Below are 18,547 nucleotides of genomic sequence, written 5' to 3'. Positions count from 1 at the left end.
ACACTTTTTTTTCATTCCTAATATTGGTAAAGGAAGTTGGCCTTAAGAAGCGTCAGTACAAACAAAGCAACTGGAGGTGATGGAATTCCAGTTGAACTATTTCAAATCCTAAAAGACGATTCTGTCAAAGTATGGCACTGAATATGCCAGCAAATTTGGAAAACTCGGCAGTGGCCACAGGACTGGAAAAGCTCAGTTTTCATTACTATACCAAAGAAGGGCAATTCCAAAGAACGTTCAAACTAATGCACAGTTGCACTCATCTCACAGGCTAGCAAAGTAATGCTCAAAATTCTCTAAGTTAGGGCTTCAACAGTACATGAATCAAGAACTTCCAGATGTTCAAACTGGATTTAGAAAGGCAGAGGAACCAGAGATCAAATTGCCAACATCCGTTGGATCGTAGAAAAAGCAAGAGAATTAAAAAAAAATAATCTGCTTCATTGACTATACTAAAGTCTTTGTGGGAATCACAACAAACTGTGGAAAATTCTTCAAGAGATGGGAATATCATACCACCTGACCTGCCTCCTGAGAAATCTGTATGCAGGTCAAGAAGCAACAGTTATAATCAGACATGGAACAACAGACTGGTTCCAAACTGGGAAAAGAATACGTCAAGGCTGTAAGCTGTCACCCTGCTTATTTAACTTATATGCAGAGTACATCATGTGAAATGCCGGGCTGGATGAAGCACAAGCTGGAATCAAGATTCCTGCGAGAAGTATCAATAGCCTCAGATATGCACATGACCCACCCTCATGGCAGAAAGCGAAGAAGAACTAAAGAGCCTCTTGATGAGGATGAAACAGCAGAGTGAAACAGCTGGCTTAAAACTTAACATTCAAAAAACAAAGATCATGGCATCTGGTCCCATCACTTTATGGCAAACAGATGGGGAAACAATGGAAACAGTGACAGATTTTATCTTCTTGGACTCTAAAACCACTGCAGATAGTGACTGCAGCCATGAAATTAAAAGGCGCTTGCTCCTTGGAAGAAAAGCTATGACCAACCTAGATAAAGCTATGTTTTACCTAGTAGTCATGTGTGGATGTGAGAGTTGGACCAGAAAGAAGGCTGAGGGCTGAAGAACTGATGCTTTTGAACTGTGGTGCTGGAGAAGACTCTTTGAGAGTCCCTTGGACTTGGAAGGAGATCCAACCAGTCCATCCTAAAGAAAATCAGTTCTGAATATTTATTGGAAGGACTGATGCTGAAGCTCCAATTCTTTGGCCACCTGATGAGAAGGACCGACTCATTGGAAAAGAGCCTGATGCTGGGAAAGATTGAAGGTAGGAGGAGAAGGGGACGACAGTGGATGAGATGGTTGGATGGCATTATGAACTCAATGGACATGAGTCTGAGTAAGCTCTGGGAGTTATTAATGTACAGGGAAGCCTGGCATGCTACAGTCCATGAGATCGTAAATAGTCGGACATGGATGAGCAACTGAACAAGAACAAAAATTAGTATTTGTGTTCTTTTGTTCTTGCTCATTTTAATCAGAAGTAAGTCAATTTTGTTGATTTTTTTCAATAAGCCAGTTTTTAGCTTTATTAATTTTCTATTGCCTATTTTGTACTTTTCTAATTGCTGCTGTTTAGCAACAAAAAATTTTCCTTCTACTTATGTTTATTTTGCTCTCCTCCTTGTAGTTTCTTAAAGTAAAATCTCAGGCCACTGATTTGTATGTCTTTCTCCTTTTTAATACAAGCATTTAAAGCTCTCAATTTTCCTATAAACATGGTTTTAGCTATATTTCAAATATTTTGACACTGTATTTTAATGCCATTCATTTTCCAAATTTGTGATTCTGTTTTTGTCACAGAGAAGTTTCTTTTTTTCCAAAACTTTACATATATTTGGAATTTTCCCTGAGAGATATTAAAACCTACTGTGATTATGAAATTTTCTATTTCTCTCTTGAATTCTGTCAATTTTTGCTTCATGTATTTTGAGGTATGTTATTAGTTATATTGAAGGAGAAAATGGCAACCCACTCTAGTATGCATGCCTGGATAATTCCATGGTCAGAGGAGTCTGGCAGGCTTCAGTTCATGGGGTTGCAAAGAGTTGGACATGACAGGGCAAATGAACAACAAATCCTTTTATTATTATGAATTGCCTTACTTTTATAATACTGGGTCTTGTTTATATATTCTATTTCATTTACCTTTCTATCCATATTTCTCCAGTACAAAAGTTTTAGTTTGTATTATTAAATGCCACCCACCAAAGAACAAGCCTCCTTCACAATATGTTTCTAAAAATTTCTTTGCTATGCTTATTCTCCCAGATGAGATTGAGACGTACAAACTTCTAAAAAGTAAAACAATGATAACTTTGATTGAAATTATGTATAAATTAGAAACACATTTGAAAATAGAGGGCCTTTTTCATAAAATTAACTCTTGCCATGCAAAATATCTTTTCATTTATTAAAATTTGCTTTTATATCTTATGGTTTTCTATTTTCAAATTGATTAGCCTAACTTTTAGAATAAAAAGATACTGTGGACAAATCTCTGGAAATATTCCCACTTTCCTAATTATCTCTAATTGTATATACACTGATTAAAATTGCTAAAGCAGTAGTTCTTAGTCCCAGCTGCCCGTCAGAATCACCTATATAACTCTGCAAACACTCAGTTTTGGCCCAACACATTCAGTAAGTCTACCAAGATTCCCCTAAGTATGCTGATACCCCAGTCAAGGATAAGAATAACCAATATCTTGCTTATCTCTACACTTTTCTACCATTATTTCAAAACTTAGTATTTTATGCTTATTCTTTACTAGGTAGATCTCTAGGTCACTTACTTTTCAAGCAGCTTTTGGATGAGAATGCCTTCTATCTGTACTAGTCTTTAGGTGATTTCTACTTTCTTCTTACATTTACGTTGTCTGGGTAAAATCATTCTCAAGAGGCCACCCTAAGATTCCTTCCATATCCAACAGTACACAGGAGCAAGTCCAAAGCCAAGGTGGATTTTCAGGGTGAAAAATGTTTTTCATTTTGCCTCCTGTTTTTCTGCCTGATTAAATTGATTCTTTCTCCATCCTTAAAATTAAGAAATAACATTTAAGATTATTCCTGGTGTTGGCTGGTATTTTCCTGGCACGTAGCTTTTTCATCTAAAGACTCTGCTACATCTTGGTTACAGCATCCCTTTCATTTGTTCTAGTCTCTCTGCATGCGTGCATGCTCAGCCATGTCCACCTCTCTGCAACCCTACAGGCTGCAGCCTGCCAGGCTCCTCGGTCCATGTGATTTTCCAGGCAAGAACACTGGAGTGGGTTGCCTTTTCTTCCTTCAGGGGATCTTCAGGACCCAGGGACTGAACCCGTGTCTCCTGCACTGCAGGTGGAGACTTTTTTTTTTTTTTAACTGCTGAGCCCTTTTTGAGGAGCATCAATTTTTCTCCAGCAGATCTCCATTCTCTATGCTCCACACACATGTATGTATCTTCATTTCTATTTTGTCCCTTTAATCCCTTCCTCTGGGTTCTGGGAAATCCAAAACTTGTCATGGATTCAGTTTTTTTTATAGTGCCAATTTTTTTCCCCTCTCACTTCTAACATATATTTTCATTCCCCTAGTACATTTTAAATTCTCATGACAACCATATTAGGTAGGTACTGTTGTAGAAGGCAATGGCAAGCCACTCCAGTACTCTTGCCTGGAAAATCCCACGGATAGAGGAGCCTGGTAGGCTGCAGTCCGTGGGGTCGCTAAGGGTTGGACACGACTGAGCGACTTCACTTTCACTTTTTGCTTTCACACATTGGAGAAGGAAATGGCAACCCACTCCAGTGTTCTTGCCTGGAGAATCCCAGGGACGGGGGACCCTGGTGGGCTTCTGTCTATGGGGTCACACAGATTCGGACACGACTGAAGTGATGCAGCAGCAACAGCAGCAGCAGTTGTCTTTACACTATAGATAAAAACAATGAAGCACTGAGGGGGCAAGGGGCTTGTCCAGGGTTGTGTGGCTAGAAAGGCTGCAGCCAGGACTCTCCAGCCTCCAAGATACAGGCTCCATTCTGAGATTTCTTCCCCTTAGCTTTGTAGCAGCAGTTGCCTCTCCATCACAATCTGGCTTACCCACCATTCAGTCTAATTTCAGAGCCTGTATTTCCTTGAATTTTAAGACACAAAGCAGATGCTCTCTAAAAATTACTTTCTAAAATTTACTTCTCATGTTAATTTTTGTCACATGGAGGTTGTTCCTTTGCATTTCAAGTGTTATCTTCCTTGTTCTATGCTGCAAAACTCTTCATAGGCCTTACAGATTTTTCTCTTTCTTTTCCTAGTATCTGCTGACTCCATCTTTGGATGAGTAGGAGTCAACCCAGATCTGGTTTTTAACCAAAAGGAGGTAGGTAGAAGCTCCTTGAGTATCTTTACTCTCCATCCGAACTGCTATTAAACTGCTTCTCGAATATGGGGAGCAGTGAGCAGACGGGTGGGTGCAAATGTATATTGTAATGCTGCTTTCAGCTGAGAAGAGTGACAGCCCCCATGCAAGAGATACAGCTGTTGGATGGCCCCACCCTGCGTGTTAAGGACAAGGAGTCTCTTCGGCTGAACTTGTCCCATAGGCATGAGGGCATGCCTTTGGCATCCTCAGTCCTGAGAGAATATCAGGGAGTAGCCTGGACACCCAGACAGCTCTCTGGTTGTTGCAGCAATCCTGCTTTCTGACGCTTCTCCTCTGTGTCACAGAAGGGATTTCAATCAGCAGCTCCCTACTTATCCCCCAGCCTGCCCTCACCTCCCCAGATCCTAGGAGGTAGGAGTGGGCTGGCTCTTTCCAAGTTACAGGTCCACCTCCTGAGAGGGCGTCACAGGGAGCCAGGAAGTGAGTCAGTCCTCCTTCATCTCAACATTCTACTGAGCAGATATTCCTTTCTTTTTCGGGTTATGGGGAGTGAGTGCATCTGTTGAGAGTGGGCTCAGCGATGAAGGTACATACACTCAGGCTGGTTACTTTACTCCCTTGGGTCTTCTCTGGTTTCATAAGAGAATACCTATTCCAGGAAGTTGTCCCTGTTGTTTTGAAGAACTAAATGAAATAACGCAGGGAAGACACTTAGCTTGATGTCTGGAAGATAGCGTGTGTGTGAATAATGTGTGCGTGTGTGTAATAAATAATGAAGTGAAGTGAACTGAAGAGGTGAAGTCGCTCAGTCGTGTCCGACTCTGAGACCCCGTGGACTGCAGCCTGCCAGGCTTCTCCATCCATGGGATTTTCCAGGCAAGAATACTGAAGTGGGTTGCCATTTCCTTCTCCAGGGATCTTCCTGACCCAGGGATCGAACCTGGGTCTCCCACACTGCAGGCAGACTCTTTATGGTCTGAGACACCTTTGATGTAAGCCATTTTACTAATGGTAACATTCTTTCTAGCTTGCAAGTTTTTGCTTAGTTTTGTATCCTTTAGCCTATCTCCTCGGAGAAGGCAATGGCAAGCCACTCCAGTACTCTTGCCTAGAAAATCCCATGGATGGAGGAGCCTGGCAGGCTGCAGTCTGTGGGATCGCTAAGGGTCGGACACGACTGAGCGACTTTACTTTCACTTTTCACTTTCACACATTGGAGAAGGAAATGGCAACCCACTCCGGTGTTCTTGCCTGGAGAATCCCAGGGACGGGGGAGCCTGGTGGGCTTCCGTCTAAGGGGTCACACAGAGTCGGACACGACTGAAGTGACTCAGCAGCAGCAGCAGCCTATCTCCTTACAGAAATGAGAAGTTAGGAGTCAGAGGCCAGTACCAAGTCAAGTCACCATGTTAGTTATAGCTCCAAGACATTTATCAAGCTTCTAGTACATTGGGTGATTGTGTTCATATGTGCATTCACACCTTTAGAACTATTCTGCCTCTTCAATTGTATCATAATCCTTAAGGCAAAAGTCCTGTGCTCCGAAGGGTCCATTATTCTAGACACCCCTCCATGTACTGAGGGTGTGCTCAAGAGACGCTACGCATGCAGCAAAAGCGACTTATCATGTCAGTTGATGGAAATGAACTCACCATCCAACACTTAAATGCATATGAATGTGACTTTCCAGCAATAGAGAAGACATAGATAATACAGTCCTTTGAGATATTTTTAACAGATTACAGTGCAAAATACAAAGACCTAGAACAAAGTACAATAGAATCCTAATTCAATACCACTCTTTAATACCTGAAATTGGTTCTAATGTAAGTTCAGTGATGTTTTCTCAAACACCACATTTACAGGGAGAAGATACTGTTGAGTTAATACTTATTAACCTTTAATAAGTTAATACTTATTAACTTGATAAGCTTTGCCCTCATTAACGGATGCATTTTTCTACTCTCAGGGGAAATTTAGATGTCAACATGTAAAGATTCTATTTGTAGCCTTACAGTAACTAATGTATATTAGCCATTCATTTGCTGAAGCTGTAAATCTTATCTTTAAGTTTTCTAAAGTTTCTAGATACTAAGTAAATAGAATTTTTCCAATAAAATATATAACCCCATCAAAAAAAACCTATCAAAGTTTGTTACAGTACAGTGAATGAGCAAAACAGCAGATGCTGGAAAACACTGCTTAGAAGAACATCTGTCAGAAAATATGTTTCTGATGATTAAAAAAAATGTAAAATGTTAGTCAATCATTGATATTAAAGTGTTTGCAAATAAGACTTCTGTAGAGTGGTCAGAGACTATCCAGAGAAGCAGTGACCACTTCCGGGGACTGAATATTTCTGTACCAAGCACACTGGCAGGAATTTGGCAGTTACCCTACTTCATGTTTGCTGGACCGAATTCCTGTTTTGAAAATTCTCAAACAGGTTTTTCTCCTGTTTGCACGGTATTCACATTATCATGACTGCACTGAAGCATTTTCTGATTTGGCTTCAATCACCTAGAACTTTGGACTCATAATAAGAAAAACAAAACCAGCATTAAATGCCTTGTCTAAAATGAACATATGAGTAGTTATCCAAACAAACAAAAAGAGACCAACCTCAAGAGAAAGGAAGGTAGCTTACTTGAACGATTTCATTATTTTTGGAATAATATAGTTTACCAATATGTTAATTCCAGAAATGCCTACTTATTCATGATTCAAGTGAAGAAATGTGCAAATAGTAGTGGTTATGGGAACAGTGTTAACATAAGCTTCCCCTTGCAAAAAAATTTAAAAAGTGAAAAACAAAGAAAGAAAGGCAGTGTTGTCTCCTAGGGACAATATAACAGATAATTTCTGTGGGCAGAGGTTGTGATTAAAAATTTAAAATATGGTCCCTTTTATAGCTGCAGGAAACGTAAGCTGGCACAGTTAAAAATAAAATTCCCCAGGACATAAACAGAGAATGATGGTGACAATGTGCTCTCAAGGCTGCATCCCCTCCCGCCTCCCAGTGGATCCAGCCTTGGTCACTGAGAGAAATTCACTAATGCAAGCCCTGCTGAGCATCTGGAAAACATAAACAGAAAGATCTTAACATTCTCACCTTCTACCAGCTGAAGATGACTCACTGCATATCAACAGCAATCAAGGGAAATGGAATGTCAATGATTTGAAAGCAGTCTTCATTCAAACTCCGTTAGTAATTTGATCACCATTAAATGTTCCCCAATCTAAAAGCAATACCTCCTGCTACTTCTCGCAGCAAACCAGGAAACATGGCTCACTACACAGATCACTGGGCAGCCCTGGGAGAAAGCAGAGTCCCTGGAGGGCAAGTTCATCAGATGCCTGCAGTGAAAGATGGGGTGGGGTGCCTCTGAGATGGTGGCAGATGTGCAAACCTTGGGTCAGACACTCCTGCTGCTGCTGCTGCTAAGTCACTTCAGTCGTGTCCGACTCTGTGCGACCCCATAGACGGCAGCCCACCAGGCTCCCCCGTCCCTGGGATTCTCCAGGCAAGAACACTGGAGTGGGTTGCCATTTCCTTCTCCAATGTGTGAAAGTGAAAAGTGAAAGTGAAGTCACTCAGTCGTGTCTGACTCATAGCGACCCCATGGACTGCAGCCCACCAGTTTCTCTTAAGTCAGAGTCAGGGATCTAGCAGGCAAAACGTGAGGGGAAGAGCTTATCTTATTCAAGAGACAGGCAGATCTCAGCAGCAGAAGTTTCACTGGCAGGAAGAGGGTAAGAATTCATTTCAGACCACACAATTTCATCTTTCTTTACTGTATTTGATGCAAGAATAGCTGTGAAAATACTTTATACACTATTAACTGTGGTGCATAGGTTGTTAGGTATTGCTAATATAAAGTTGAATAGGTCATTTATCACAGGTTTGTGGTGGCTCACATAGTGAAAATGTTCAACTACTTATGTTTCTGCTGGATTTTTCTTTTCGCTTTACATCATTTATTCACTGAGAATTCATTAGGCAACGTCTATGCATGGGCCATTTTCCTCTAGCAATCGGCTGCCTCTGTCTTTCTTATTCTGCTTTGTGGGCAGAAAGGGGAGAGGGTAGAGTTTCTTAAGTAGTCTGTAATAGAGAGTAAATTATAGAACGCTGTAAACATGTGCTACACATTATGAAACAGTGAGAGTATGGCGTCTCCTCCAAAGGAGGTTAGGCCAAAACAAATGGTAATCATTTCCTGAGTCTCCAACATGATTTACGATGGGCTGTGATCAATTTCTGAAAAGAGTAAGCCTGAACTATTATTTTTAAAGCTTATTCTTCTAAGAATCCATTTTCTCTTCTCCAAGCTATGCCACCCACTTTCTCAGTGAAAGTGAGCATTGGTCTGAAAGCAACTGGGGCCTCAGACTAGATGACACTCCTTCTAGGTGGCACATGACAGCGCTCGCTGGAATCTGCTGCAGGAAGGAGGTCAGGACCCTGCCATTCCCACCCCCTCTACCCCGGAGCCGCTACTGAATGCATCCGCTTCCGTCCTTTAATACCCTTAGTCTCCTATTAGTGTTCCTGGAGAAAACAAGGACAGTAAAAATAACAAAGTTAGGATGGGATTAAGGTCACTCCCCCTCTGCCACAAACATATCAGTTCTTAAAGCCTGGTCAGTTGGACAGAAGTGCTGTTCAAGTAGAACTAAAGCCTGTGGTCACAGCCCCTCAGCCAGAGCAGACAACACTGTCATTCAAACTGAAGACAAGCATTCTCATCTGAAGATGACTACAACATCAGATGATGCTATGAACCTCCGGAAGACACACATCCCTAGAAGCAACAGGGCTAGGAACAGGCTTCCACACACACTCGTCCAACCACTGCGGCTAACCAATGGGAAAGGACCTGGGTATAATTTACCTGTCTCTCTGCTTTAGTAAACACCCCCACAGGAATCACAGCCACAGCACTGGTCAGAGCCATCCTACCTTCAAACTGACCAACCTCACTAAGCACCAGAATTTATAAGACAGGAGCCTTCAGAGCATCTGAGGCATCACGATAGTTGTCAGAGCTGACCCGGTACAGCCGTGCATTTAGGAGATCCCCTAAAATATCATCATGCTCGACAGTAGATGCATGGACAGTTTTGCATTTATAGTATATTTTTAAATATTGGTACCAGGCACATGGATACTCACAGCTGTGTTTGAGAAGTGATAACATGAACTTGAGATTAAGCCTAGCATCCACAAAACAGTTCCACTCCATTACATATAAACAACTGTACCAATAGAAAAATCTACCAAAATGACCAGAATATCAATTTGTGCAAGAATATATGTTCATACCTTATTTCCAAAATAATTCTTTTTGAAGTTGATTTAGTACCAGTCTAAATATTACTATTTCTCAATGTTCAAATGGCCCTTGCAAACAACAGATTTTTAAAAAACACACAAAGAACACATATGGAGTATAAAGCAGGCAATCAAAGTCACTTTATGTCCAGGAGGATAATAAGGGAAGAACAGTGATCTGTTATAATGGTTTTGCTATGACTCTACTGAGTCAAGGTCATGCTAGGAGACCAAGAACAAATGCTCGATGGATGTCTTCTAAGGTCAATTGTCAGCACTATGACACATTAAGAATCTACCCTACAATTAATAAACCTGTGCACCCACATCTGAGGCAAAGGACAAAGACACAGTGAAACAAATTTGGCATCTAGCATTCCTATTCTTTTCTTCCCCTTCAAGAACTAGATTTGAAAATAAGAGTGAAGAATTAGAACTCAAAGTATATAGCCACTGGGAGGAATGCTGTCCTCTGAGCTGATGCATTATTTGCAGGGAGAAAGGGCCCAGGGAACCATCAGAGTCACTAAAACTGCTGATGGCTTTCCAACAGCACTGGCTTAATTCTCCCTTTACCACAAAGCCACGCCAGCAGCATCAGAACCACTCCTTGCCGGCTCAGTGACTCTGGAGGCTGCTTGATCCCCTCAGGAAATAAACTGAGAAAGTAGTCATTGTTTTTGTTTCACAAGAAGGTAACAGGAGCTTATATTTAAACTACCTTTTGCAAATGAACAGCTTAGATTACCAAATGGTCAAAGAATCCCATGGGCTAGGAAAAGGCTAATGATGTTTCAAAATGTAAGCATTTTTTTAATAGGGTAAGGTAAGGTGTAATTCTAACTGTGGATGAAATATGTGTCACTTAGGACACTTTCAGGTAGCATCACCGACTCAATGGACATGAACTTGAGCAAACTTTGGGAGATAGTGAAGGACAGGGAAGCCTGGCATATAGCAGTCCAAGGGGTCACCAAGAGTCAGATACAACTTAATGACTGAACAATAACAGGACATTTTAAATTTCAACATTTAGAGAAAGATAAAACACAAAATGGCTTCTCAATGATTTTAGTGCCCCTCTTCACTGAGAACTTTGCCATCATCCAGGAGGCGCTAAATTGTGTGGATGAGGAGAAGGGTCGGAGCTTACAATTTCCTAACATCTTTGGCTCCAACAGCCTTCACTCCTTTATCTCTCCATTCAGTGTAGAGCTCATGTTTCTCCAGATGCTTCTATTTTTTCAGACCATTAGTTCTCAATACCGTCATCTTGGCTCCTCCCAGAATCTGCCATCTGTGTCTCTCAGGAGGCTGAGCCGTGCTGAAGCATTAACAGCCTATTTTAAAGACATTTGAAGTCTCCAAACTCACCTGGGCCCAAGGAGTCAAGACTACTAGAGGTTCAGTGAATGATAATAGCTCAGAGGAGGCCTATGCACCATGAGTCTCTGGTTCCATAGTGGACATTCCAAACCTTCTCTGTGCTCCTAACCCATCTTTATCCCCTCATGGCACTCAGCCTTGCTTTCTTCTTCATGCTGGAGAAGGATATGGCAGCCCACTCCAACGGAGAAGGAAATGGCACTCATTTTTTTCCCTCAGTACTCTCAAAGTTCCGTTCCCTCCCTTACAATCTTTCTCAAAGGAAATAATTTTTTTGCCTCACTTCTTTTCTGTAGTCCATCTATGCCTTGCTTTTCCTCTCGAAATCCTTTTATCTCTAAATTGCTACCAACAGTACTCTGTGAACAGTACAGTTTCCTGTAGGACTTCCCTGGCGGTCCAGTGGTTAAGAATCCACACTTCCACTGCAGGGGGCATGGGTTCAATCCCGGGTAGGGAAGCTAAGATCCAGCATGCTTTGTGGCTAAAAAAACTGCTTCTTACAAACTCTTAAATTCAACTGCCACTTAAAAATTTACCCTGGGTCTTTCAAACCCAGAAAAATTAGTAAGTGTCAAACTGAAGTCTTCATCTTCTCCACCAAACACCTCTTACCACACCCTGCTTTGGCTGTGGCACCACCACAATTCACCTGCAACCTGAGAATCAACAGGTAATTTCATCCCTCTTATTCCCACAGGGGTCAGTCAAGATATAACGTTGTTTAGTTACTAACTCATGTCCGACTCTTTAAGACCCTGGACTGAGCCTGCCAGGGTCCTCTGTGCATGGGATTATGCAGACAACAATACTGGAGTGGGCTGCCATTTCCTTCTCCAGGGGATCTTCCTGACCCAGGGATGGAACCTGCTTCTCCTGCACTGGCAGGCGGGTTATTTATGGCTCAGTGGTAAAGAATTCACAGGCCAATGCAGGAGACTTGGGTTTGATCCCTGGGTCAGGAAGATCCCCTAGAGAAGGAAATAACAACCCATTCTAGTATTCTTACCTGGAAAATCCCATGGACAGAGAAGCCTGTTGGGGTACAGTCTATGGGGTCACATAACAGCCAGACATGACTTAGCAACTAAACAGCAACACCATCCCAGCCATCTCTTTCTCACTCAAGCCGCTTGTCATCTTTCTCACTGACACTTGCAATGGTCTCCTGCTAGGTCTCCACACCTCCAGTGGCGATACCTCACCAACCAGTATCAGCCTTTCTCTTACTGACCAAAACGATTACCCGGACATGCAGGTCAAAGATACTGCTCAAGAGCCGTCAAGAACTCTTCACTACTTAACAATTAAGCCCAAACCTCATCAAAGTCTTCCATGAGCTGACCGGTTGTTCTCTCTCCCCCCTGTCATTTTTCACATTCTATTGCCCACCTTCCTTCTCTTCATCTCCTAAGCTTTGTGTTAACTATATTTTCTTATTTTCTGTATTCTTGCTGTTCTAACACCCAACTTATTGATGAGGGGAAGATTGTTCCTCCCAGGGCTAGTCAGTTTGTAGAGAGGACAAATGACTGTTTGCAAATGTGAATCTCCTATGCAAACCAACCAACCTGCAGCCCCACCCCCACCCCTCCCCCACCTGTATCACCTCCTTTATCAAACCCTCCCTCATTAATAAACCCCCTATCCCCCACTCTAAACACTCCAGGAACAGGTTTGGAAAACAAGGGGCAGTCTCTATTTCCTGGAGCTTTTTAAATTTATTCAAACTACTCAAACTAAGCCTGCTTTCCTCACCTTATACATTCTTTCCCACAGAAACCACAATAAAGACTTTCTGCCCATCCTGATCCTTCTGCCTCCAGACTGACCCTGGTGCTTCCCCACATGACTATGCTGTGCTTTCTATTTCTCAGGATCTAAGTATAAAAAATTTCTTTCATCATGGCAGTCATTACCATGTCTGTGTCTTATCATATCTGATTAAAACAAATTCAGGGTAGTGAGCTACCCTGGCAGCTCAGTGATAAAGAATCCACCTGCCAATGCAGGAGACATGGGCTCAATCCTTCCAGGAAGATCCCACGTGCCACAGAGCAACGTGAAGCCCATGCACCGCAACTACTGAGCCTGTGCTCCATGGCCTGGAAGTCACAACTACTGAGCTTGTGCACCCCAGAGCCTGTGCTCAGCAACAAGAGAAGCCACAGCAATGAGAAGCCTGTGCAAACGAGAGAGTAGCCCCTGCTCACTGCAACCAGAGAAAAGCCCAGGCAGTAATGAAGACCAAGCACAGACAAAAATAAATAAATAGAACCAATCCTGGGTACATTTTAAAACAAGTTCCAACCACAAAACTATTCACAAGGTCTTCAGTTCACCATGCTGCTTCATAGCACTGTGTATACAGCTGCTGTTGTATTTTTCCAGTGAGACTGAGTTTCTAGTTCGTCTCTCTCTGTAAAGCTTTCGTGACCACCCCTGCCGCAAGGCCCAATCCTTTCTCTCTGTGCCACCATTGTCTTTTGTATACAGCTCTCAGCTGAACACCTGTGATTCCACCATAACACAGTTATTTGCTTAAAAATGCCTCTCTCTCCTCCTAGGCTATGCTATAAATTACAAGAAAGAGACTTGGCCCGCCTCATGTTTATCATGAGTACGGAGCTAAGTACATAATAAACAATGAATTCTTTATGAATTAGTTTAAATGTACATCAGGGTTTCCCAGGTGGCGCTAGTGGTAAAGAGCCCTCCTGCCAACACAGCAGACATAAGAGAAGTGGGTTTGATCCCTGGTTCGAGAAGATCCCCTGGAGAAGGAAATGGCAACCCACTCCAGTACTTTTGCCTGGAGAATCCCAGGGACAGAGAAGCCTAGCAGGCTACAGTCCACAGGGTTGCAAAGAGTCAGACTCAACTGAAGCGACTAAGCATAAACATCGATAGTGTCAGTACTGAGTACTGCTAGTGACTAGCTTTGCTCCTTTGAAATAAAGCTTTCTGATTAAGAATTTCCAGCTGGAAGAAAAAAGGCTAATCAGTAACAGCTTTGTACACAGCTTATTCTCAGCCATATAAACTATTCAAAGAAATATAGACAGAGATAGATAGAACAGATCTTAACATAGCTTAGTCAAATATATGGACTTCAGAATGTATTTTGTACATATATTTGACTAAGAGTATGTGATATAAATTTAGAATCCATAATATCTCTAAAAACTAGAGAGAACAAACTGATTCTGAGCTAACTGAGAACTTTGGCTAATTTTGTTTTTTTTTCTCCCTACCTAGGATTCTTATAATCCACTCCAGTTAGGAACTGATACAAAGCAGAGAGTGAAACAAACGATCTCTCTTTTCTTCCTCATGAGAGATAATTTAAAATTTCAATGCAGGGTTGTAAGAATGCAAGGTAAGTACATAGTTTGAGGGACAGAATATTTACCTATGTGAACATGTTAAAGAAATATAAAATTAACATTTAAAATGAACAAGTGTTACTTTTTAAAGTGTTAATCATAAATTTCTCCATCTTAACATCTGTAGCAGTCTCATTCACAGCATTCAAGTCTGTTGCTTTCAAGAAGTGATGAGTTTTTATAATTTGTTCCATTTTCTTTTCAACACAGGAACAGGAATACAGTAATTCTTTGGTCCATCTGGAAGGTTTAAGTTGGGTTTACTTATCTTCCCTCATAGCTCAGGTGGTAAAGAATCCACCTGCAATGCGGGAGACCCTGGTTTGAGTCCTGGGTCAGGAAGATCCCCCAGAGAAGGGATAGGTCACCCACTGCAGTATTTGTGGGCTTCCCTGGTGGCTCAGGGAGTAAAGAATCCACCTGCAATGCAGGAGACTGGAGTTCAATCCCTGGGTTGGGAAGATTCTCCTCCCATGGTGGAGGGCATGGCAACCCACCCTAGTATTCTTGCCTGGAGAATCCCCACGGACAGAGGAGCTTGGCAGGCTGTGGTCCACGGGGTGGCAAAGAATTGGACATGACTGAGTGACTAAGCATATACATACCTATTTTCTCAGAACCAAATAATTCTGGCCCTTTAAAAGCTACACAGGCAAAAGGTTAAGGTTTTACTTATTTAGAGGTGCCTCTTTGAAATGCCTCAGAGTTATACAACAGTGTTCCAATTTTCCTACTCTCTTCAGATAATTGCCAGCATCAATAAAAGGAAAAACAGCTTACAGTGCTCACATCCTCAGGTGGAATTCTGAACCCACGAGGGCCAGAAACTGCTGTGCATGGATGGATGCTATAACTTTCCAGCCTCCTACAAGGGATGGCTGAAGCTCCATCTGAACAGTGTTTGCAGGAGGCAGCCTCCCACTGAACCCCAGGGACAGCACAGTGAGCCATGAGGGTGACTTGTCCACAAGAAAGATGGGCACACTAACTTGCACAGCTCTTCTTCCTTAAAGCTAGTGGGGCTGGCCGAGCCTGCAAAGAGACTGAAGCTTCTAGGGAGGGAAAGCCAAGTAATCCAGTCCAGGATAGAGACTCTGGTTTCCAACTGCCTGGATTGGGATGTAGGTCCTACAATTTCCTGGCTCTGACCTCTCCCAAGTTGCTAACCACTATAAGCCTCGGTTCCTCTGGTGTAAAATAGAAATAGTGATACCTAAGTCACATAACTGTTGTAAGTCTTAAAGAGATAATTACTGTACAGTGCACAGCACGTTGCTTGCCACAAGGACAAGTGTTCAGTTCTGTTGCTCTCAATAAGAGGAGAATTTATATACCACTTATCAAGTGTCCAGGCTAAGTCTGGGCCCAAGAGTTGACTACAGAAGGCTTCATTACCAAGGTGATGCTTCTACTTCTTCCTGCTACTTCAAGTTTAAACACAAGCCATGTTCTTGCATTGTTTTTCTAAAAGATTATTTTTAGAGCAGTTTTATATTCACAGAAAAATTGAGAAGAACATGCAGAGATTTCCCATACACCCTCTGCACCTACGAACGCACAGCCTCCCTCAGTGGTGAATTTGGTACAACAGATAAATCTATATTGACACAATATCATGGGAAGTACACGGTTTGCCTTTGGGGTTACTCTTGGTCTAGTACATTTTATGAGTTTGGACAAATGTGTTGCATAATCTCATCATTATAGAATCATATAGAGTAGTTCTGATGCTCTGTGTTCCACTATTCATCTCTCTCCCTCCTCCTCACTCCTGCCACAATCACTGATCTTCTGACCATCTCTGTGTTGCCTTTTCCAGAACTTTGTAGTATACTTGGAATCATGAAGAATGCAGCCTTTTCAGACTGGCTTCCTTCACTAAGTTAATCCTCATTTAAGGTTCCTCCATGTCTTTTTATGGCTTGACAGCTCATTTCTTTTCAGTACTGAATAATATTCCATTGTTTGAATGTGTCCCAATTTATCCATTCACCCACTGAAGGGCATTTTGGCTGCCTCCTAATTTTCAAAATTATGAATAAAACTTCTATAAACATCTCTGTGAATGTAAGCTTTCAACTCCTTTGGGTAAAAACCAATGAGCACAATTCCTGGAGTAGGTACAAGTATGTTTAGCTTTGTAAGAAACCTCCAAAGTGGAGTGCCAAAAGAGGCTGTACCATTTTGCATTCTTACCACCAACAAATGAGCATTCCTATTGTTCCACATCCTCAGCAGCACTTGGTATTGCCAGTGTTTGGATTTTGGCTCTTCTCATAGGTGTGTAATGATGTTAAATTTGTATCATTTCATGGGGTTTCCCCCATTATATATATATTTTTTATAAAACTGAACAAGGTGATCTTCAAGACTACAATGGAGAGAGTTAATAAACGTAACTCTTGCCTAATTCTCCAATTTACCAACGTACTTTTCAGAGAGACCAGAGCCAGTCTTTGCCTGAGTAGACTTAACCTGAAGGAATAAGTCATAATTGAGAAATGGAGTGAGACTGAGTTCTGATCGGTATCATTTGAGTCCTTGTGTCTAGTCAGACTTGGAAGTTAGACTTACTCCTGTAATTGTTCAATTATATGAGCCAATCTATTTCTTGGGAAGCATTTGGTTTCTGTCATTTGTATTAAAAAAAAAAAAAATTTCAATAACAAGGCACTGAACTCCACACTTTCATAACACCACCACCACCACCACCAATAGAACAAAAAAAATGTTCTTTTTTAACATCTGCCAGCCTAATAAACTTCGTTTTCTCACCACCATGAACCTTCTCTGACAGCATCTTTTCCAAATTTTTTTTTTTTACCACACCAGTGCAGCACGTGGGATCTTAGTTAACGGTCCAAAGTTCAAACCTGTACCACTTGCATTGGAAGCTCAGAGTCTTAATCACTGACCACCAGGGAAGTCCCCTCCAGATTCTGATTTCTACTTCTCTTGTCTTGGTATACCTGGCTACCTTCTTTGCTCTTAAACTCTCCCTCATTGGCCCTAACCAGTCTCTCCTAGTAAAGAAAATGCCAATAAAGGATTAGGCATAATCCTTATAAAAAGGATGGTCTAAAAGCCCCAGCAAAGGACATGCACCTAAAGCTGCAGCCACAAGGTCCCTCATCAACTGATCTCTGCCTGCCTTTCCAGCCTTACCCCTTTCTGGGCTGCCCCCTAAACTAGCCCAGTTGAACCTAGCCAACCTATACAGATCATGACAAGAACAAATCATTGTTTAAAACAACAAAATTTTGGTATAGTTTATTATGTGGCTACAGTTAACTGTAATATTGCTTTGTGCTGTGCTGTGTCACTCAGTCATGTCCAACTCTTTGCAACCCCATGGACTGTAGCCCACCAGGCTCCTCTGTCCATGGAGATTCTCCAAGCAAGAATACTGGAGTGGGTTGCTATGCCCTCCTCCAGGGATCTTCCCATCCCAGGAATTGAACCCAGGTCTCCTGCATTGCAGGCAGATTTTTTACCACCTGAGTCACCAGGGAAGCCCAAGAATACTGAAGTGGGTCACCTATCTCTTCTCCGGGGGATCTTCCTGACCCAGGAATCAAACCGTGGTCTCCTGCATTGCAGGCAGATACTTTACCAGTTGAGCTACCAGGGAAGCCCAATATTGCCCTAAGGGACACAACCTCCCAAGGGGAGACATTCCATCTAAAGGTAAGCACAGTGTAACAAGATGCTTAGTTTGATGCTTTCTATAAACACTCAATTGTTTACTGCTTTCTACAAACCCTCCCAAGCATCAAGAGTCCCATCTCTGGTGTGATCAACCACCATGGTGAAAAGGACAAAAACCAAACTCTGAGCCCAAAGATCAGCGATCTGGCACTAACATCAGAAGAGACATGACCCGTTGAACTACAGCTTCCCATTGAGTAAACAGGAATGTTATAAAGAATACGTAGTACAAAACAGAAGCATGGTCTCTAATGCTAATACTATTAAACAGCTTAATGTCATATCTGCCACCTTTTTGGGGGGTAAGACTATAGGCAAATTTTCTCTTCAGATACTAGTTAATCATT

General features: G+C 42.0%; 1 protein-coding gene across 1 annotated transcript in view; it reads right to left on the bottom strand.

The window, feature by feature from the left end:
* CTTNBP2 (cortactin binding protein 2) overlaps positions 1-18,547 on the bottom strand; it is a 169,820-nt gene that overhangs the window by 109,515 nt on the left and 41,758 nt on the right.

The sequence above is a fragment of the Moschus berezovskii genome, chromosome 3, assembly GCF_049115385.1.
Source record: "Moschus berezovskii isolate FMDL1 chromosome 3, NW_MosBer_1.0, whole genome shotgun sequence".
NCBI lineage: Eukaryota > Metazoa > Chordata > Mammalia > Artiodactyla > Moschidae > Moschus > Moschus berezovskii.
The sequence above is the reverse complement of the archived record's forward strand: the minus strand, read 5'-3'. Positions and strand labels throughout refer to the sequence as shown.